The sequence below is a fragment of the Macrobrachium rosenbergii genome, chromosome 51 (assembly GCF_040412425.1).
Source record: "Macrobrachium rosenbergii isolate ZJJX-2024 chromosome 51, ASM4041242v1, whole genome shotgun sequence".
Lineage (NCBI taxonomy): Eukaryota > Metazoa > Arthropoda > Malacostraca > Decapoda > Palaemonidae > Macrobrachium > Macrobrachium rosenbergii.
Window position 1 is genome coordinate 43,304,883 of NC_089791.1, and position 19,455 is coordinate 43,324,337.

Below are 19,455 nucleotides of genomic sequence, written 5' to 3' on the forward strand. Positions count from 1 at the left end.
ACCTACATATACACACAGAGATTAAGAGAAAGACTGAATTCACAATGGTATTTGCTTAAAGGACATTCCGTAAGTAATGAAATGTTTCCCCTAATGCCTTTTCTATGGTGGTTCCAATGGCACCGATGTAAACACAAGTTATTCTGTAACTTGCCTCAATAGACGAGAATGCCCGAAAGTCCCTCAACTGAACAAAATCTGACAAACATATACTCAAGATATTATCCTGAAAATATATCGTATTCTTTTTCTTCCAGGTAGAAAAGAACATAATGGGTTTGGTCCTCTCAAAAGATAGGAATAAATATGGTATATATATAAATATAAATAACCAATTTCTGCATTTCCCCACAAAGAAAATATCTGCTGAAGAACCTACTACAAAATTTATGACACAGGGAAATCGGAATGTTAATGCTTTTGTTTACACTAGCGCAGATGAAAAAAAAGGAACACTATCAACATATCAAAATAAATCAATGCTACTCTGACCTTGAAAAGCTTTCACAAGAATGCTGTATCACTTAATGAAAATAAACACTCTACTGGCATACACTCTCTTGAGTACTCTGTCATTATAGATTTAATTTACGAAAACAAGAAATCCATTCTAGCAAATGGAAGATAAAATAATACACACTTTAGGAAATCAATGGATACATACTTTCTATGAGGAATATAAGAAAGATTTACACGATGAATGGGCACTTCGCTGGGTATACAAATACAGTAGCCTACTAAAATACGAAGTACTCTAGCATGAATTAATTACTGTTTAGGATTTCGGGAGATAATTCCGGAATTACAGTCAAGAACAAGGATTTTATTCCATCCTCGATAATAATAGAAACATCTGTCCTTCAAGTAGCAGAAAAAATAACGAGGCAATAAGATTTTCCCGTTGTGAAATAAGCCACAATAATTAAAACACAACGTCATATACACGACATAATCGGACGTTTAATAAGCACTTATAACAACACTTCACAACAGCAACGCCAAAATCAAACGACAGAGTCATAACTACACTAACTTCGGTGTAACGTGAAAATAATATGAAGCAGGCGCTTTTTTGGCATATTGATCATATGCTGCTGGGATCTGCGTCGACGGGAGAAAGCGTGATTTACGGAAATAGGAGCAAATGCAAAATATTAGCGATACAGCAACAGGCAAAGTGGGGCCGAATGGAATTGGGGTGGGGAGGCGGCTGATTACTCGCACATGCCGACGGCTGTTTGATATTTGACCCCGTAAGCAGCAATAAACGATTATCGGCAATTCGGGAAAGGATTTCGGAATGGCTGTACCGGATATTGGATTTCTGGATTTCAGAAAATGCCTTTGATTTCAAAATGCAAAACCGGCTTTGGCGGCGCACGGCCTTTTGAGGAGTGATTGGAGTTTTGAATGAACGCCATATTGGTCATGCGTTAGTCCCGGTCCTAAATTTGGAGCAATAAAAATTAATAAACAACAAAAGTTTAATAGAGATAACAAAATGCCTATTATAAGACGATTTTGGAGAACTAAAAATATCGTATGGACATATCTTCAGTTATCAGTATATAAGATATATATATATATATATATATATATATATATATATATATATATATATATATATCTTATATACTGATAACTGAAGATATATATATCCATATATATATTTTTAGATATATATATATATATATATATATATATATATATATATACATACATATACTGTATATATATATGTGTGTGTATATACATATATATATATATATATATATATATATATATATATATATATATATATATATATATATATATATATATATATATATATATATATATATAAATACATATATATAAGTATATATACATATAAAAGCATATATATATTGGGTATATATATAAATATATATATATATTGTATATATATATATATATATATATATATATATATATATATATATACGTGTGCATGTATATACACATATGGTATATATATACACAAGAGACAAACAAGAAGAAAAATTAGTGACCTCACTGCAGTATTTCTAATTTCTTTAAATAAGCAACAAAGTCTTTGCTATTTATTACAACCACACTACATTACTTCACTTTTATAAGATAAACAAAGAGTCATTGCAATTCATTAAGAAGAATAAGAAGAAGAAGAAGAAGAAGAGGAAGAAAATGCCGTTGAAGGAAGTGCATATTTTCGAAAGGGAATTCCTCCCCGAGGAGTGTATTCCCAACCCCCGAACGGAAGATATTAATGGAATCATTTCTCACCCTAACAGCCGAGTTCCCTTATAAGTAGGTGCTATTTCTCATCTTTTTAAACTTCCCTACTTTCGCGCCATTAAGACAGATTTATTAGGCGTTCGCCGCTGTGGTTCGTTTTGAATTTTTGTTTATTGCGTTATGATAATGATTCCGGGCGCGGGTCTTTTAACACGCGTTCTCGGAATGGCTGGCTGGTGCAGAAAGTTTTCTGTGCATTTTTATTCCTCATTCTCTCGCGGCGCAAGTGGCAGCAATGGCGTCTTCTGTTGACGTAAGCAGTGAATGAGGTGCATTGCTGATGGTCGAAGGCTGTGGACCGCAGTTACCGTGGCAAGAGAGAGAGAAAGAGAAAATACATGGGAGGGTTTCGATGAGGTCTCTCTCTCTCTCTCTCTCTCTCTCTCTCTCTCTCTCTCTCTCTCTCTCTCTCTCTCTGAACATTTTATTTGACTGTAAATAACAAAACTGTGGACAGCAGCAGTAACAGTGCCAACAGAGTGACTAAAACATGGGAGGGCCTCGACGAGGTAACTCTCTCTCTCTCTCTCTCTCTCTCTCTCTCTCTCTCTCTCTCTCTCTCTCTCTCTCTCTCTCTCTCTCTCCTGAACATTTTATCCATGTTTACACACACGTATGTATGCAATATCCCTTTCCATGATTAAGGTAATAGCAACGCAGAAAATAAATTACATTTGCATTTCAGAACCTGAATGAAACCAAACGAAAAAAGAGCTTAAAATAACTAAGCTCAAAAGACTGAAATGAAAGCGATGTGGAGTAAGACCTCAAAAATAATGTGTGGGCTGTTTACGTTTTCACGCGTGACCAAATTCGGTTCGTACATCTCTTATAATTATCCAGTGAAATGAAAAATGACATGATTACATTGTTAAGCAAGAGGAATTTTCGTTGCGCTCCGAAAAGGAAAAAAACTTTTAATTTTTTTTTTTACTTTTTTTTTGGCTTTCCTGATTTAGAACATCTCTGCAAACGACCTGTTTTCTTCTTCTATTTTTTTTAAGAGAAAAGTTCTTTCCTTTTATTCACTGTCATTATGAGAGAATATAACGAGAGTCCCATTTGATTAATAATATAGTTTTTACCCGATGTAAATTATTTTCGCAAGCAGTCTGTAATTTTATTATTTTTTATCCTCCAAGGAAGAATTACTTTTATTTCCCTTACGAGAAAATATAGAAAAGTCTACAGTGTTATTATAATTTTTCTCTGATACAGAAATTCATTTTCAATTTGTGTCTAAGAAAAAACGCAGAAAATGCCATTATTATTATTATTATTATTATTATTATTATTATTATTATTATTATTATTATTATTATTATTATTATTATTATTATTATTATTATTCAGGGGCCATTGACTTGAAATTCAAACTTCCACAGAATATGATGTTAATTAGGAAGACGTAGGAGGAGGCAAAGGGAAATACAGAAAGAAGAGATCCCATTTATTAAAAAAAAAAATTAATAAATTAAGAAAGATAAAAATATATTAAAATGCAAGGAGAACAGTATTCGTATTTTGTCTTTACTAGAAAATTCTATATTCTTCTTCACGTCACCGTGAGAAAACAGAGCAAAAATTCTATCCAATTCTTATTTTCTATGTCCTTAAGACTAATTTTCTGTCTTTTTGTCTTAAGAATATTTTCTTATCTCATTCTGTCTTGAGAATATGATCTTACCTTCTTTTGTCTTCAGAATATTTTCTTATCTTATTTTGTCTTCAGAATATTTTCTTATCTTATTTTGTCTTCATAATAAAACCTTACCTGTTTTTGTCTTGTGAATGTTTTCTTGTCTCCTTTTGTCTTAAGAATCTTTTCTTATCTCCTTCTTGTCTTCTTTTGTCACAAGAATATTTTCATATCTTCTTATGTCTTAAGAATATTTTCTTATGCTCATTTGCCTTAAGAATATTTTCTTATCTCATTCTGTCTTGAGAATATGATCTTATCTTCTTTTGTCTTCAGAATATTTTCTTATCTTATTTTGTCTTCAGAATATTTTCTTATCTTATTTTGTCTTCTTATCTTATTTTGTCTTCAATAAAACCTTACCTGTTTTTGTCTTGTGAATGTTTTCTTGTCTCCTTTTTGTCTTAAGAATCTTTTCTTATCTCCTTCTTGTCTTCTTTTGTCACAAGAATATTTTCATATCTTCTTATGTCTTAAGAATATTTTCTTGTCCTCCTCTGTCTTACGAATATTTTCTTGTCTTCTTCCGTCTTGAGAATATTTTCTGATCTCCTTTTGACTCGAAAATTATATATCTTCTTTTTATGACAGAACGCAACAAGTCCAACGCGCTTCATACATCCCATCCGGTTTATATCATCTTTCGCAAATGGTCCACCTCTTTCTTCCTTCTTTTTCTCTTTGCCTATGCACACCATCGCCATCATTTTCTTTTTGTCTTTACACAATGGCGAAGCAAAATGTCGAACTAGATTCAAACATTCTTCACAAATTTACATTTGCAAGCAATCTGATTTCGTGTGATTTTCAGTTATATTTGTCCTTTAAAAAAAAAGGCGTTTTCGTGTTAGTCTTCGTCTTGGCGAAAGAACGCGGCTGAAAGCTCATCCGTTTCCCTGAATTTTTTTTTTTTTTATTTTTAGATCTCAGAATAAAGTCGATTTCATTTCCCTTATTGTCTTGATGATAAAACGCAGCTAAAGACAGTCGCAAACGAATTCTCGCCGACTTACATTGCCTCTCGCGAGCGGGCGGTCATCCATCCCAAAGAACATCGGAATCAGATTAAAAAAAGGAAAATAAAATTACTTTGCGTCTCCCGGGGACGAACCCGACTCGGCGAGCGTTCTTTTGCCATGCAAATGACGGCCTTTTCGCCGCGTTACGTCAAGTGGGAAGCGTTCGTTCGCGAAGGGCGGGAACTAATACAATTCTCACTCCGGGGGGCAAGTTGGCAACAATGCTTCAAGTTGCTGTCTTATCCCAGACGCTTAGGAATTTGTTGGAATTAGTTAAGTGAGTTTACATGTGTTGTGGTTCGCGAGCTTTGGGTCCCTGTTTGAAGATAAGTTTTTCTCTCTCGCTGCTGGATTTCTTTTCAAAAAAAATTTTGGGTGCCTTTTTTTTTTTTTTTTTTTACAACTGGCCCTGTACATTGTTTCAGTGGTCTAGTTCGGAGGTTTTGTTTCCTTGCATATTCAGAGTTAATGTTATTCGCCTCAGTTATTATCAGTCCCAAATTCTACTATTTATTGAAGCTTTCACGTACACATACACAATGCACAAACACAGTCATTCTTATATATATATATATATATATATATATATATATATATATATATATATATATATATATATATATATATATATATATATATATATATATATATATTTATATGTGTGTGTGTGTGCAAATATATATATATATATATATATATATATATATATATATATATATATATATATATATGTATATATATATATATATATATATATATATATATATATATATATATATATATATATACAGTATATATACAGTATATGTATATTTAAGTATAAGTGTGCGTGTGTGTTTATGTGTATATATTTCATGTCTGTGTACGCAAGTATGTATGTAATTAAACAAAACAATTATGGAAGGTTAGTAATTATTTAAAATTAGTGAGTGGATTTACTTATGCATTGAAATTCGTGTATTTTTGTTCTCCTGCACATTTCATTATCTTTTTTATTGGCTGGTGTTATCCTTATAAAACATCTTAGTTTTTACCCCGGCGTAATTTCAAATCAACAATTCGTTAATTTTCCTTATCCCTATTTTTTTTGAGATTTCGTTTTCTTTGTCAGTCACAATTTTATTTCTATCTTTTTTTATTTCGTGATTTTTTTCTCAATATGACGTTTTGAAACGCCAGAGGACGTCATATTTGATATATAATATTTTAACTTTCCCCTCTCCTGTAAGATAAACAAAATATATATTTTAGTCATTCTGAAATAGATACAACTTTCTAATTTATTGAGCTTTTTTCGTTTTCTGTTTTAATACAATTTATGATAAGTTACCGTTGCATGACATTCCCGTTTTCTGCTACTGCATAACCGAGGTAAGTGTCACTTATATCTACACATCCTAATTTCTTTAATGAAATTATGTGTATACATATATATGGACCTATATATATATATATATATATATATATATATATATATATATATATATATATATATATATATATATATATATATATATATATATATGCTGTAAATATATTCCTCAAAAATTAGCTCTCCAGTTCTGAGCAAGTCTTTTGGGATGAAGTCGCCGTCCATATACCCTCTGTCTCGTAATACCGGTTGTGAAAAACGCAGTCGTCTAGCTATCAGTAAAATCATTCTCGGTCGGGTGAAAATAAGCCCACTACGGCTGCCTTCTTTCCTCCCGATCTCGATCTAAATTGAACTTGCGCTCTCTTGCTTGGCAGGAGAGAGAGAGAGAGAGAGAGAGAGAGAGAGAGAGAATGCCACGGATCGTGTTCGTTTTGCTTTGAGAAGCATAAGAACGCAGGCACACGCGTCCACAGATGTAAAAACTTTCCGTGGATTAAAAACGAACTTGATTCTGCTTCTGCAGAATTCTAAATGAATTCGTCTTTGCTCTTTATAAAGCCAGTCGGCAACTCCAGCGTATTTTAATATTATAGATTTCATGACTTAGTTCTATCAAGCTTTGATATTTCAAAGGTCTTGTCTCTCCTTTCTTGTAAGTATTTGGAAAGCTAATCAATTCCTCCCAGAGAAAAACCGTGGACATATCAACGCCTGAATGTTTACACGTTCCTTTCAACATTCGATCTCTGACGTATATTATCCTTCGCTTATTACGTAGTACGCGTTGGTAATGATGGAAATGAATATTTCAACGAAAAGAACTATTTAGCCCTTTTAAGTCATTTGAATTGAACGAATAAAATATTCAAAACGAGCGGCAACTCACCATTAGTTATGAGAACTGTGGTAATCTTTCCATCAAGACTTTCCGATCTGTTACGTTTTTCAATTCTCTCTGTCCCCAAGAGCTATGTAGAAACCGTGCCAGTATTTGAATAAAGTGTGTTTCATCTTTTTTTTCTCTTCGATTATGCAATATCCCTAAAGAGATATTACAAATCAATAATTTGGTCTCGAGTAAGATACTTGTTATTGTTTAAGTAAAGTCGTTTTTCTTATTTTCATCCTATTTCTTTAGCCCGTGACCATTCAGACTTTCTTGAAGACACTGTACAACTACACTTTGTCTGCTTGCAGGCTGCTCTTTGAGCAAGAGCCAGTGTTGGCAAAACGCCAGCTTAACCATAAACAACACACAGTTTGTCCGGTGTCCAGAAAGTATACATTCTGTGTACATACTGAAAAGGCAAAACTCCACACCTCACCCCTCACCTCTCTCACTGGTTGACAGTCTTGTCTTGAAATGCACCAAAACTATAGTTTGTCTGCTTACAGTAGTGCTGGCACAGTCAGTAACAATATCTTCTATGAGCAGGTTGACAGACTGTCTTGAAGTGCACCAAAACTGTCTGCATAATGACATTGCATAACGCCAGCTAACAATAAATAACATCCAGTTTGGCTGGTGTCCAGAACATCCAGAATGTATGAACACTGAAAATGCAAAACCCCTCTCATCATTCACTGGTTGACAGACTGTCTTGAAGTGCACCAAAACTACATTTTTGTCTGCTCTATGACCAAGAGCCCGTATTGGCATAACGCCAGCTTAATTATAAATAACATACAGTTTGGCTGGTGTCCAGAACATAACACACTGTGTGCATACTGAAAATGCAAAACTCCTCACCGCATCTCTTTCACTGGTTGACAGTCTTGTCTTTTCTTGAAATGCACCAAAACTGCAGTTTGTCTGCATGCAGGTTGCCCTATGAGCAAGAGCCTGTGCTTTCAAAACACCAGCTTAATCATAAACAACCTACAGTTTGGCTGGTGTCCAGAATGTATATACACTGAAAATGCAAAACCCTTCACCTCGTTCACTGGTTGACGGTCTTGTCCTGAAGTGCATCAATTTTGACAGCGGTTCAAAACGTACTGCGAACCTTGAGTACAGTCAAATGCAAAGCCCCCGATGTCGTTCAGTGGATGACAGTCTGTCTTGAAGTGTATCATCGGCTTTAGCTTCCTTCCTCATAAGTCTGCATGCTACATTTCATTTGCATACAAGCGCCATCCAATCTCTGGTGGAATTTACTTTGCTAATCTATTGTCTTCCCTCGCCTTCAGCCGGGAAATTGTATCGTTTTACTCGAAGAAGACGCTGCGTTTTTTGGGAAACTTAATAAAGCAAGTTGTGCGTTTTTCACTCTTCTTCGGCATCACTTTATTGGAATTAGAAAATTCATTAATCATTTTCTTATATATTGCGAGGTTTGAAAATGTCAACTTTAAGGTTTTCCTTAAGGAAGAAATGACTTCCCATTATTAATTATGTATTCGGATACAATCGGACGGAGCACTGATCAGTCAAATCAGTTCTCTCTCTCTCTCTCTCTCTCTCTCTCTCTCTCTCTCTCTCTCTCTCTCTCTCCGTCATATCCAACCTACACCTTTCGACTAAGAACCAGGTACACAATTCACGGCTTAGATCAACGGAGGTATGCTTCGATTTCTGGAAAGGCAACTTTCTTTCTCCTTCCTCGTTCCAGGAAGTTTAATCAAATCACACCAACTGGAAAAAATTATATCGCTGGGTACGAATGGGAAAATTGCAGACCACTTACAGCTCCAATACTTTTCTTCTTTGCAAAGGCCAACAGAAGATGCAACCGATTGCCCTTTGGTAGTCCAAACCGGAAGAAGAAGGAGAAAATGAAAAGAGGTAGGAGCAGTGGCGTAACTAAGGGGCGGGGAGCTGGGGGGAGCCCGACCCGGGCGGCCTGGCATCTTTTGAGCAGGTCTTGTCTGGCATCATTCTAGATTTTCTAACATGTTTTGGCTTCAAGAAATAAAATAAATTATTGAGATGTTAAGGCTTAAAATGTGCGTTTAATTTTCACCACTTTAGTACTTTTTAGCACGGGAATGGGGCGACATTTTCAGAGTCCTCCCCGGGCGCCACTAACACTAGTTACGCCACTGGATGGGCTAACCTCAATCACGAAACGAAAGAAGTATTACGTATAATGGATGTTCATATACATAGTGCCTTACTGTCTTTGTAAACAATGGCAACTGAATGTGGGCCTTCTCTCATTTATACAAAATGATACAAACTTCATATATTAACGTCCTGATCCGCATCATCATTTACAAGCATCTTGGATTTATTAATATGTCGCCAAATATTTGAATCTTAAAACTGAATACCCTCAGAGATTTCGATGGGGAAATGCTTGTTGGCAAATATAACAGAATCTGGAAAAATATAATTTATATAAATTCATCAAAAGTTGTTACAATGATTCGTAATTCGTGAAGGAGTATGGCATTAGCATAGGATAATCATTAAGATAATCATTTCTCTTGTTTACGTCATTCGATTAACGACGAACCAAAAACTGTATGAGTCCTGACTCATGTGAACTTAATTCGTTCCGAGACATAACGCGTGATTATTATTGTCAATATTTGAAGCATGACACTATTTTTAAGTTATCTATTACCTGGAATTGGCAATAAGAAAATCGCAATATATTGTGATTTCACGTTCAGGTTCAATAGTTGCTACCTAAAATACCTCATCATATATTTGAAGACAAGAGATAATTCTGGAGTGAAAAAAAAAAAACTTGCACGGAAGTCAATGCAGTCCATCTAAAGTTTCCCACGATATCATCACGGAATTTTATGACAAGACTTTGCAAATTGCAAATAGTTCGCAGAACGAACTTCCATAAACGAAGTTGTGTTGCATATTATACAAATTTACATAATTGTGATCTTACAGCGTCGTCCTAGTTATTTGAACGTTACGTTTCACAATTTTGAAAACTGATGCAAATATGTAAAAAAAAAAAAAACTGCATTCATAAACATAACATATAAGCGTGTTTCATTAACGCTGAAATAAATATATCAAATATACAAGATTTGATTAAACTGAAATAAATCATTCCTTTCATCTCCAAAATTATCTACGTCGAATATGAACCTTTTAAAAAGAGAATATGTTATGTAAAGTGGTGTTTAACTTGTTAATGTTATCTTTTTGCTAATGAGAGCTTTCGTGCCAACCAAACGCATTTATTTAGCCGTAAAGACTGGACTCAGTAGATAACGATTTCACAAGTTCTGCATCATAATGTCAGAAATAATTACTAGGTTTTCAGAAATAATTATTGTTATTTCAAATAATTCGCGATTTATTCAGAAATAATTACCGGTTTCTTCAGAAATAATTTCTGGTTCCTTCAAATAATAACTGATTTATTCTGAAATAATTACTGGTTCCCTCAAATAATAACAGATTTCTTCAGAAATAATTACTGGTATCCTCAAACAATTACTGATTTTCTTCAGGAATAACTACTAGTCCCTTCAAATAATTACAGATTTCTACAGTAATAATTACTGGTATCTTCAAATAATTACTGATTTCTTCCAAGCCCACCTCTGTTAAAATGAGAATTTCAGTATTAAACACAGGAAATTATAATGAAAACTTTCGTAGTTTTTTTTTACACCTCTTGGATGTTAGTAAATATTTCCAAGACATAAAACAAATACAACTGTGAGAAATAAGGACAAAATACATATGGAGATATAATGAATTTAAAAATATTCTGTCTTTGATGAGCAAGTAGCTTACAAATACTTGTATTTTTTTTTTTAGTGTATCGTTCGTTTTATGTTTAGTTCATAAAAAAAGGAGACATATTATATCGAGGAATACAAAATGATAACTGATGTACACATATGCAATTTATGTCGTATTTTTATTACTTAAAAATCTTGACGATATTATTCATTTTACTGAGCATTGCTCTACAATATTATTATTCGGAACGTGAAAATGATATTTCATGGATTATTTTGGCTAACTTGTATTAATGCAAGACTTAAATATGTCACATAACGCGGTATATTATAGTACAGAATTACAAATGCATATACGAAATAAGCTCCTTGTCATCAAATTACTCTAAATTAATATCACTGGGGAGCATTAATTGAATACAAATTTCCTATTTATAGCAACATCTGGATTCCTGATTTATCATAAATGTCTGTCGACAAAGTACCGGTATTTATAAAGATTAAGGCCTTCAATACCGCTGCAAATCAATTCTGCTAAATGTGTTAATATTTTACGGATATTTGTTACCCCAAAATAAAATAAGCCGAGTCTATATTTTTGAGTGTGTGACAATGATAATCTACGGGAAATAGAATCAACATTTAGACCCGCCGTCGTCCAGCTCGGGTGACCTCCTCTCTCTCACCTCTGCCCCTATGTGAGTATGCTTAAGGACGGTACTTAACGTCATTAGGTTCTTAGTCTTTTGCTGTGTGGGTACGCTAGTCTTACGTAAAGGAAGTAAGAAAAACAGATTTTCCTGCTTGTAGTTTTCATTAAAAGAAAACTACTTAGGTGGCTATTTGTCTGTCCGTCCGCACTTTTTCTGTCCACCCTCAGATCTTGAAAACTACTGAAGCTAGAGGGCTGCGAATTGGTATGTCGATCATCAACCCTCCAATCATCAAACATACCAAATTGCAGCCCTCTAGCCTCAGTAGTTTTTATTTGATTTAAAGTTAAAGTTAGCCATGATCATGCGTCTGGCACCGATATAGGTGCCAACAAAACAGGCCACCACCGGGCCGTGGCTGAAATTTTCATGGGCCGTGGCTGAGAGTTTCATGGGCCGTGGCTGAGAGTTTCATACAACATTATACGCTGTACAGAAAACTCGACTGCGCCAAAGAAACTTGGGCGCATTTTTTACTTCTTTTTTCTTATAAAAATCAACCCTTGAACTGAACGCCTTTTACAAGAGGGGTCAAGTTATACAACAATAATGTTACTTAAAAGTTACCGAAAACATCCCAACTTGATATATACCGCAACATCAAAACCTATGTCCTATATCAATATTCCGTCCAAGTTCTTAGTTCTGTAATATTATTATATCGTTCATTTTATTCATTTTCAAAGATAGATCTTCAATGATCTTACACTGGTACCCAAAAATAACGTTAAGAATGATCTTCCTTATCATTTATTTATTTTCCTGAGGTGCATGAATTATCAGTACTTATTACCCCCGGGGGATACATTTATCAGAGCCAAGCCCATGAAAACCAATTTTCTTCGATTACAGGCTGACTTTCAATCGAATTTTTGGTTGGGTAAAATCATTTAATAAATATACAAGAGGCCGATCTGCGGAAGCCATGCCGTCGAAGGCAAAAAGCTTGAAGCAATCAACTGTAATCACGGTGTTAAACGGTCACAAAGGGCGGAAGCCACGCCAGGGTTATTCGACGGGCGATTGGGAAGGGGCGTTTAATTTCCACATGATTATATTTAGCAAAAGCTTAAACGAAGCTTACGGGAATCGAACTGATGGGCGTTATATCACGTGAGCTCTTGCGTAATGCATCTATCACGGCCCCAATTGTCAGGTCAGTAATACAGTACACAAATCTCTGTTTTAATTTCAGCAGACTTTACTGATAAGCCTCCCTATGAAATACATTTATTAATAGATAGTTTGTCACAACAGCTGCCGGGATAAATAACTTTTATCTTTGAAAGCCTAGCAGATTACTACGTTGTTTTGAACGAAAATATTGTGATTTTGAAATATATATTTTTTTTCTGTTCAAAACTTCAACAAACACTAAAAACACGATAAACAAACTAGGGTGGTAGATACATTTTTTAAAAGATTCTCTCTGCATGCTATACAATCTTTCAAATACGACGTGTTTATTGTAGTATTATAATTGCTCTTAATCTTCCTTCAACATCAGATAGTTTAATCTTGGATTTTCAACAATCTGAACAATTTCCACCTAAGTAAACGTTATATCATAATTCGATGTAATATGACAAATACAAACCGGTTAAAGGGGCAGAATTATTAGTATTCATGGGAAGAGAGAGGGTGGCCCCGCTAATAAGCTTGATGAAATTAAAGACAATTTTATCTCCTCTCTCGTCTTCCTTAATTCAGTTTTATATAATTAATGTTCAGTGCGTATGGAAACAAAATAAAAAGTTCCTTTTAAAACAATATTATTTTGGCATACGAAGAAAAGTTCGTTGATTATAAAAACCAAACTGTAGAATAATTATAATTAACAATAATATTTTCTGTTATAGGAACTAGTAATACTTTGTAAATAAATCTTGGCAATGATTTCTGTATTTGAAGTCAATTGGAGATTTGAATGAAAACGTCCTATTACGTTTTGATAAAGAAAAAAAAAGAACAAGAATATTGCTCACATCTTTATTAGAGGCCCTCTTGACTTGGAAATATGAGTCCTCCAGGATAAGACCGAATACAGAGTTGCCATTAAAAATGTAACCTAAATTTCATAAAATTCTCCGTATGTTTCAGAGCCTGTGCCTGAACAACGTAACTGCCCCAGATAACGGCTGAATAAATATAACACTTCGTTAGAATCTTTGATAAATAAAAGCATTTCAGTTATTAAAACCAATCTAAAGTCCTGCTTGATGAACACGAGCAAATTTCTTTACGTATCAAACTTGAGGGTTTTATTACGAGCGATTCCAATTATTTAAATATAAAATAACAGAAATCACTGGCATGAATCTTATAACCAGAATAAAAATCTGAATTAAACACTTTACATGAAAGCAAGGATTTAGTTCCTAATCTTTTTTAATTCTCTGTAAATAAATTTATTTCTTGCATTCTGTCTAACCCATTCGTAGAGGCGCCCCACAGGCTTCCATTATGTCACATACTCACTTCCTTTTCTTTATCAGTGACCCTGGCCAGTTTCCCTATTCGGCTATTTATCATGTTCAGATGATTCAGCCTAAATATTTCTTCTACCTTCTCTTCCCAATTTCTTTCTGGAATTCGTAATCTGGCCTCACTCTCTCAGCATCTATTGCCATTTGATCTTGAGTAAGGATACCACAGATAAGTCAAGGTAAATAGTTCTGAGATAGCTTCGATCTTTTTCTCTGTCTCCTCTCCCATCCAGATTCTCTTTTCTACTAAAATACAATCTCACTAATTTAACCTTTGTTTTGGTGGTGGTCTTGTTACTTCAGAATTATCTTGGAGAGATCACGTAGTTGAAATATCTTGAAGATTTTAAGTCCTGCAACTTGTTTTGCATCAGTTGCTAAAACTTTTTGTCTCATTCATATCATTGTGGTGTGTTGCTCTCATGTTATGAGCATCTCATGTGACACCTCCCTATTCCACAGGCATTAATTAATGGCAGCTCATCTTGTCAATAATCTCCTTTCCAGTATGTGTGGTAAGGTTTTAAAAGGAGTAAGAGGTTTAGTCTGGCCCTGAGTACTCTGACCAACCAGCCGAAACGAACCCTCTACTCTTCTCTTTGACCTCCTTTAGCCTTGTCGAAAAGTGATTTCTCTCTCTTTCCTGTAAAACTCGTTTCAGCCACAGTTTGTTGGGGTCGAAGAAAAAGCTCTTTTTTTCCTCTCAGGTGGCCTTGTAACACCCGTCAAACCACGTTTTCCCAAATTTTCTCTGAGGAAGCCAGTCCTCCTTGGACTGCACGAGTCAGTGACAGTTTCTTTTCCTCTACTGGGAAGCCTGGGATTACTTTCTTGCTCCTGTTTTCTCTGGTCCATATTACCAATCATCCTTTGGCAACTATAACAAATTTTACGCCATTAAGCGTTATACTCGTACTAGAGATGATGGCAAAAAAGAAAAAATCCGAGGAACAGCGAACTCTCTCAAGTGTTGGTCGAGTAGTCTCTGAGATACGGAGAGACTTTCTCGAGAGCTGATCGAGTAACTCACGTAATCCGACCAGCTGTAATCGTTCCCGTCGAGAGGCAGATGGCATTAAGGAGCTTACCAAGCAAAGTCCTGAGGCACAGTTCGGAATTTTCTTCTGGATCACTCGGAAATCGAGGTAATCGGGCTCATCAAATGGTAAATTCTCCAAGAGGCGAAGAAAGTCTGCGCACCATGCATGCAGGGCTGAAGGACACATTTTAGGCGGAAACTTCATTGACCTGCGTTTCTTTAGGGTCACCTCTCTCTCTCTCTCTCTCTCTCTCTCTCTCTCTCTCTCTCTCTCTCTCTCTCTCTCTCCGGCAAATAAATCTCAGAGGAAAACAACCCCTCTCAAATGTAGGTCTAACAGTCTCAGAGAAACGAAGAGCATTTCTCGAGCGCCGGTTGAGTATCTGGAGTAATCCGGCCAGCTGTAATCGTTCCCTCGCCAGACAGCTGGATTCCACGGGCTTACCTGGGTAATTCCTGAAGGAAATCTCGGGATTTTCTTTTGGATCATTTGGGAATAGCTTGAGTCAGACTCATCAAACGGTAATACTCCAGGTGGACGACAGAGTTTGCAGACAATTCCGAATTCTCATATACTCTATACAATATTTCCTTTGGTTAGTATATACTGAGAGTGGAACTTATATACTGTAAGATTTTAGGGGAATTATCTAGGAACTGTGCGCTTCCCCTGTGGGATAATTAATAACATAACGTATTAAAATGGGGATTTTAAGCTGTGAAATCCATAAAGTTAACTTATTAAAATCATAGAATTATCCTTTTCGAAACCATTCAGAAAAGATGCAATAAAAAAACTAAAATTCAATTTAAAAATGGGATCTCTCTCTCTCTCTCTCTCTCTCTCTCTCTCTCTCTCTCTCTCTCTCTCTCTCTCTCTAACTACCCGGTTATTGGTTATGAGGCACTGACTTATCTTTCATCAACATCTTCAGATCTTTTATGAAAATCCAGGAATTAAACAGCAAAAAGGGTAAAACTAACACATGAGCAATGACCGAATTGTACCACAATAATAATAATAATAATAATAATAATAATAATAATAATAATAATAATAATAATAATAATAATAATAATAATAGTGATAGAAAACGATCAGGCAAAGATCCTCTGGGACTATGGTATCAGAACAGATGGGGTGATACGTGCCAATAGACCAGACTTGACGCTGATTGACAAAATCAAGAAGAAAATATAATTCATTGATGTCGCAATACCATGGGACACCAGAGTAGATGAGAAAGAAAGAGAAAAATTTGATAAGTATCAAGACCTGACAATCGAAATAAGAAGGATATGGGATATGCCAGTGGAAATTGCACCCATAATCATAGGAACACTCGGCACGATCCCAAGATCCCTGAAAAGGAACCTGGAAAACTAGATGCCGAAGTAGCTCCAGGACTCAGGAGGAAGAGTGTGCTATTAGAAACAGAGCACATAGTGAGAAAAGTGATGGACTCCCAAGGAGGCAAGATGCAACCCGGAACCCCACACTATAAATACCTCCCAGTCGAACAGCATGACTGAGATACACAAAAAAATTAATAATGATAATAATAATAATAATAATAATAATAATAATAATAATAATAATAATAATAATAATAATAATAATAATAATAATTGGGATAAAAACTCTCTATCACGAGAGTTCATAAATGCTCTAAAGGGTCCACAATAATATAAATGTTAAAGGCTCGAGTAGAATTTTATAAAAGCTTTCGAACCCTTCTCTGGGTTCGCCTTCAGTCAAAAAGCTTTTCGAGTGAATATGAACCCAGAGACGGGTTCGAAAGCTTTTATAAAATTCTTCTCGAGCCTTTAACGATTATATTACTGTGGACCCTTTAGAACAACAACAACAACAACAACAACAATAATAATAATAATAATAATAATAATAATCATAATAATAATATATTGGGAAAAAGCCCCTTTTAAGCAAGTAATGTTGAATGAAATTGCTGCATCAGCTGCATTTAGATTGTACAGAGTCTTCTCTACTTTTCTAATTATTGCTTTTTCTCTGCTACTGCATCGGGCGAGTAACGTTCCGATGTTATTCTGCAGTAGCAGAGAAAAAGCAATAATTAGAAAAATAGAGAAGACTCTATACAAATTAAATGCAGCTGATGCAGCAATTTCATTCTATAATAATAATAATAATAATAATAATAATAATAATAATAATAATAATAATAATAATAATAATAATAATAATAATCTGTATAAACGTACACGTGCCTTCATGTGCCATCTACGAAAGACTTTAGTTCAAATGCAATTCTTATATTTGACAGGGAACAAATCTTAGGCGACGGTCGGGTAGACTCAAAGCAAGAGAGAGCTTTCCCCAACAAGCGCTGAGTGACTAACTCGCCAAATCCCGCCAGCTGTAACCGTTCCCGTCGTCAGGCAGCCGGAATTAAGGAGATTACCGATCAGATTCCTGAGGGATACTTCGGAATTTTTTTCTGGATCACTTGGGAATCGCAGGAATCTTACAAGTGATTTAAAGGTAATTCTTCAGGTGGAAAACAAAGTCGGCAAACAGTGCATCTTTGACAAATATTTAATATACGCTTCTGAAAAGATTTATAATTTCCGTGGATTTCTTATGAACACTTGGAGTTGAAACTTTAATTGCTCTTTGACCAAGAGGCTGCCTAAGACACAAGAAGAGTAATTGAAAGCTCTGCATATATCCAGAAAATACCTCAGAAATACATCATTATTTAGTAAACAAAATATGGCTACTAAATTTCAGTTCTTAATAAACTGTCTAATTTCAAGCTGATGCCCTGATTTCAGTTTTAAACGCTCCATCTTATCCTTGACAGTGAAACATAAACACTAGAAGCAAGTCATCAAACATACCAAACTGCAGCCCTCTAGCCTCAGTAGTTTTTATTTTATTTAAGATTAAAGTTAGCAATGATCGTGCGTCTGGCAACGCTGTAGGACAGGCCACCACCTGGCCGTGGCTGAAAGTTTCATGGGCCGCGGCTCATACCCTGTACAGAAAACTAGATTGCGGCGCATTTTTTACTTGTTGTTTCTTATCATCTCCTGTCGTGTCCAATATCATTAGCAATCACTTGTTCCTTAACTATGGCTATATTTTTATCAAAATTATCAGACAAGAGTTCGAGATATTCATATCAGTTCTTGACAACTTCCTGCATCTTACCCCTCAAATGCATTTTCAAGGTCGCTAACTCAACACTGTTGTTCTGGAAAGTATCTATTTCCAGGAGACTTATAATTAATACCATAAAAACCGCTGTACAGGAATCCCATTATAGTGATTTAGCATGGTAGACTTTTGTTTCATCTACTTTTCCCGACAATTTTCGTGCACGGAAGGAAAGTTTGAAATGCATGAACAACACAGTTTTTGAGGAATTTACAATGTGTCTAATGTCTCATGGAAACCAAATATTTTCCAGGCATCCTGACTGGCCACAGATTCAACTGAGGAACATAAAACGATATACATATAATTCTTCAATTTCTGAAGCAAGTAACTTCCTAAAACAATAAAAAATACACTTGAAATCCTTCAACTTATTAAGTGATAAAGAAAACATACGATCACTCACTTAAGCTTTCCTCCACCGTAATTGTGGCCAAGGCAGGAGTTCACTGAATTGACTATCAAGGCAAAAAAGCGCATTACGGCAGGACCTGTAATTGCCAAAAATATGTAAATTAACGAAAACAGTCGTACTAGTACGAAAAAATTCCAATTAAAATGGAATACAATTTATAAATAAAGAATTAGGAACGGAGCAAACCCAACAATGATAAAGATGAAGGTAAACAAACATCAATCTTGAAAAAAAAAAAACACAAATTGTAGAACAAATATATTCAGAAGAACGCAGTTGCGGAGCGTTATGCTCCCTCTGCAGTTTGGAGACATTTTTTTTTAGTTTTCTGAAAAGAAAACTATTGTGCCGGCTTTATTTTTCCGTCCACACTCGTTTCTGTCTGCCCTCAGATCTTAAAAACTGCTGAGGCTAGAGGGCTGCAAATTGGTTTGTTGATCATCCACGCTCCAATCATCAAGCATACCAAATTGCAGCCCTCTAGCCTCAGTAGATTTTATTTTATTTAAAGTTAAATTTGGCCATAATCGTGAGTCTGGCAACGATATAG

General features: G+C 35.1%; 1 long non-coding RNA gene across 1 annotated transcript in view; it reads right to left on the reverse strand.

The window, feature by feature from the left end:
• LOC136833348 (uncharacterized) overlaps positions 1-19,455 on the reverse strand; it is a 159,868-nt gene that overhangs the window by 40,428 nt on the left and 99,985 nt on the right. The window contains exon 3 of the long non-coding RNA XR_010851444.1: positions 18,897-18,981. This is a non-coding gene — a long non-coding RNA (uncharacterized lncRNA). The remainder of the gene's footprint in view (positions 1-18,896; positions 18,982-19,455) is intronic.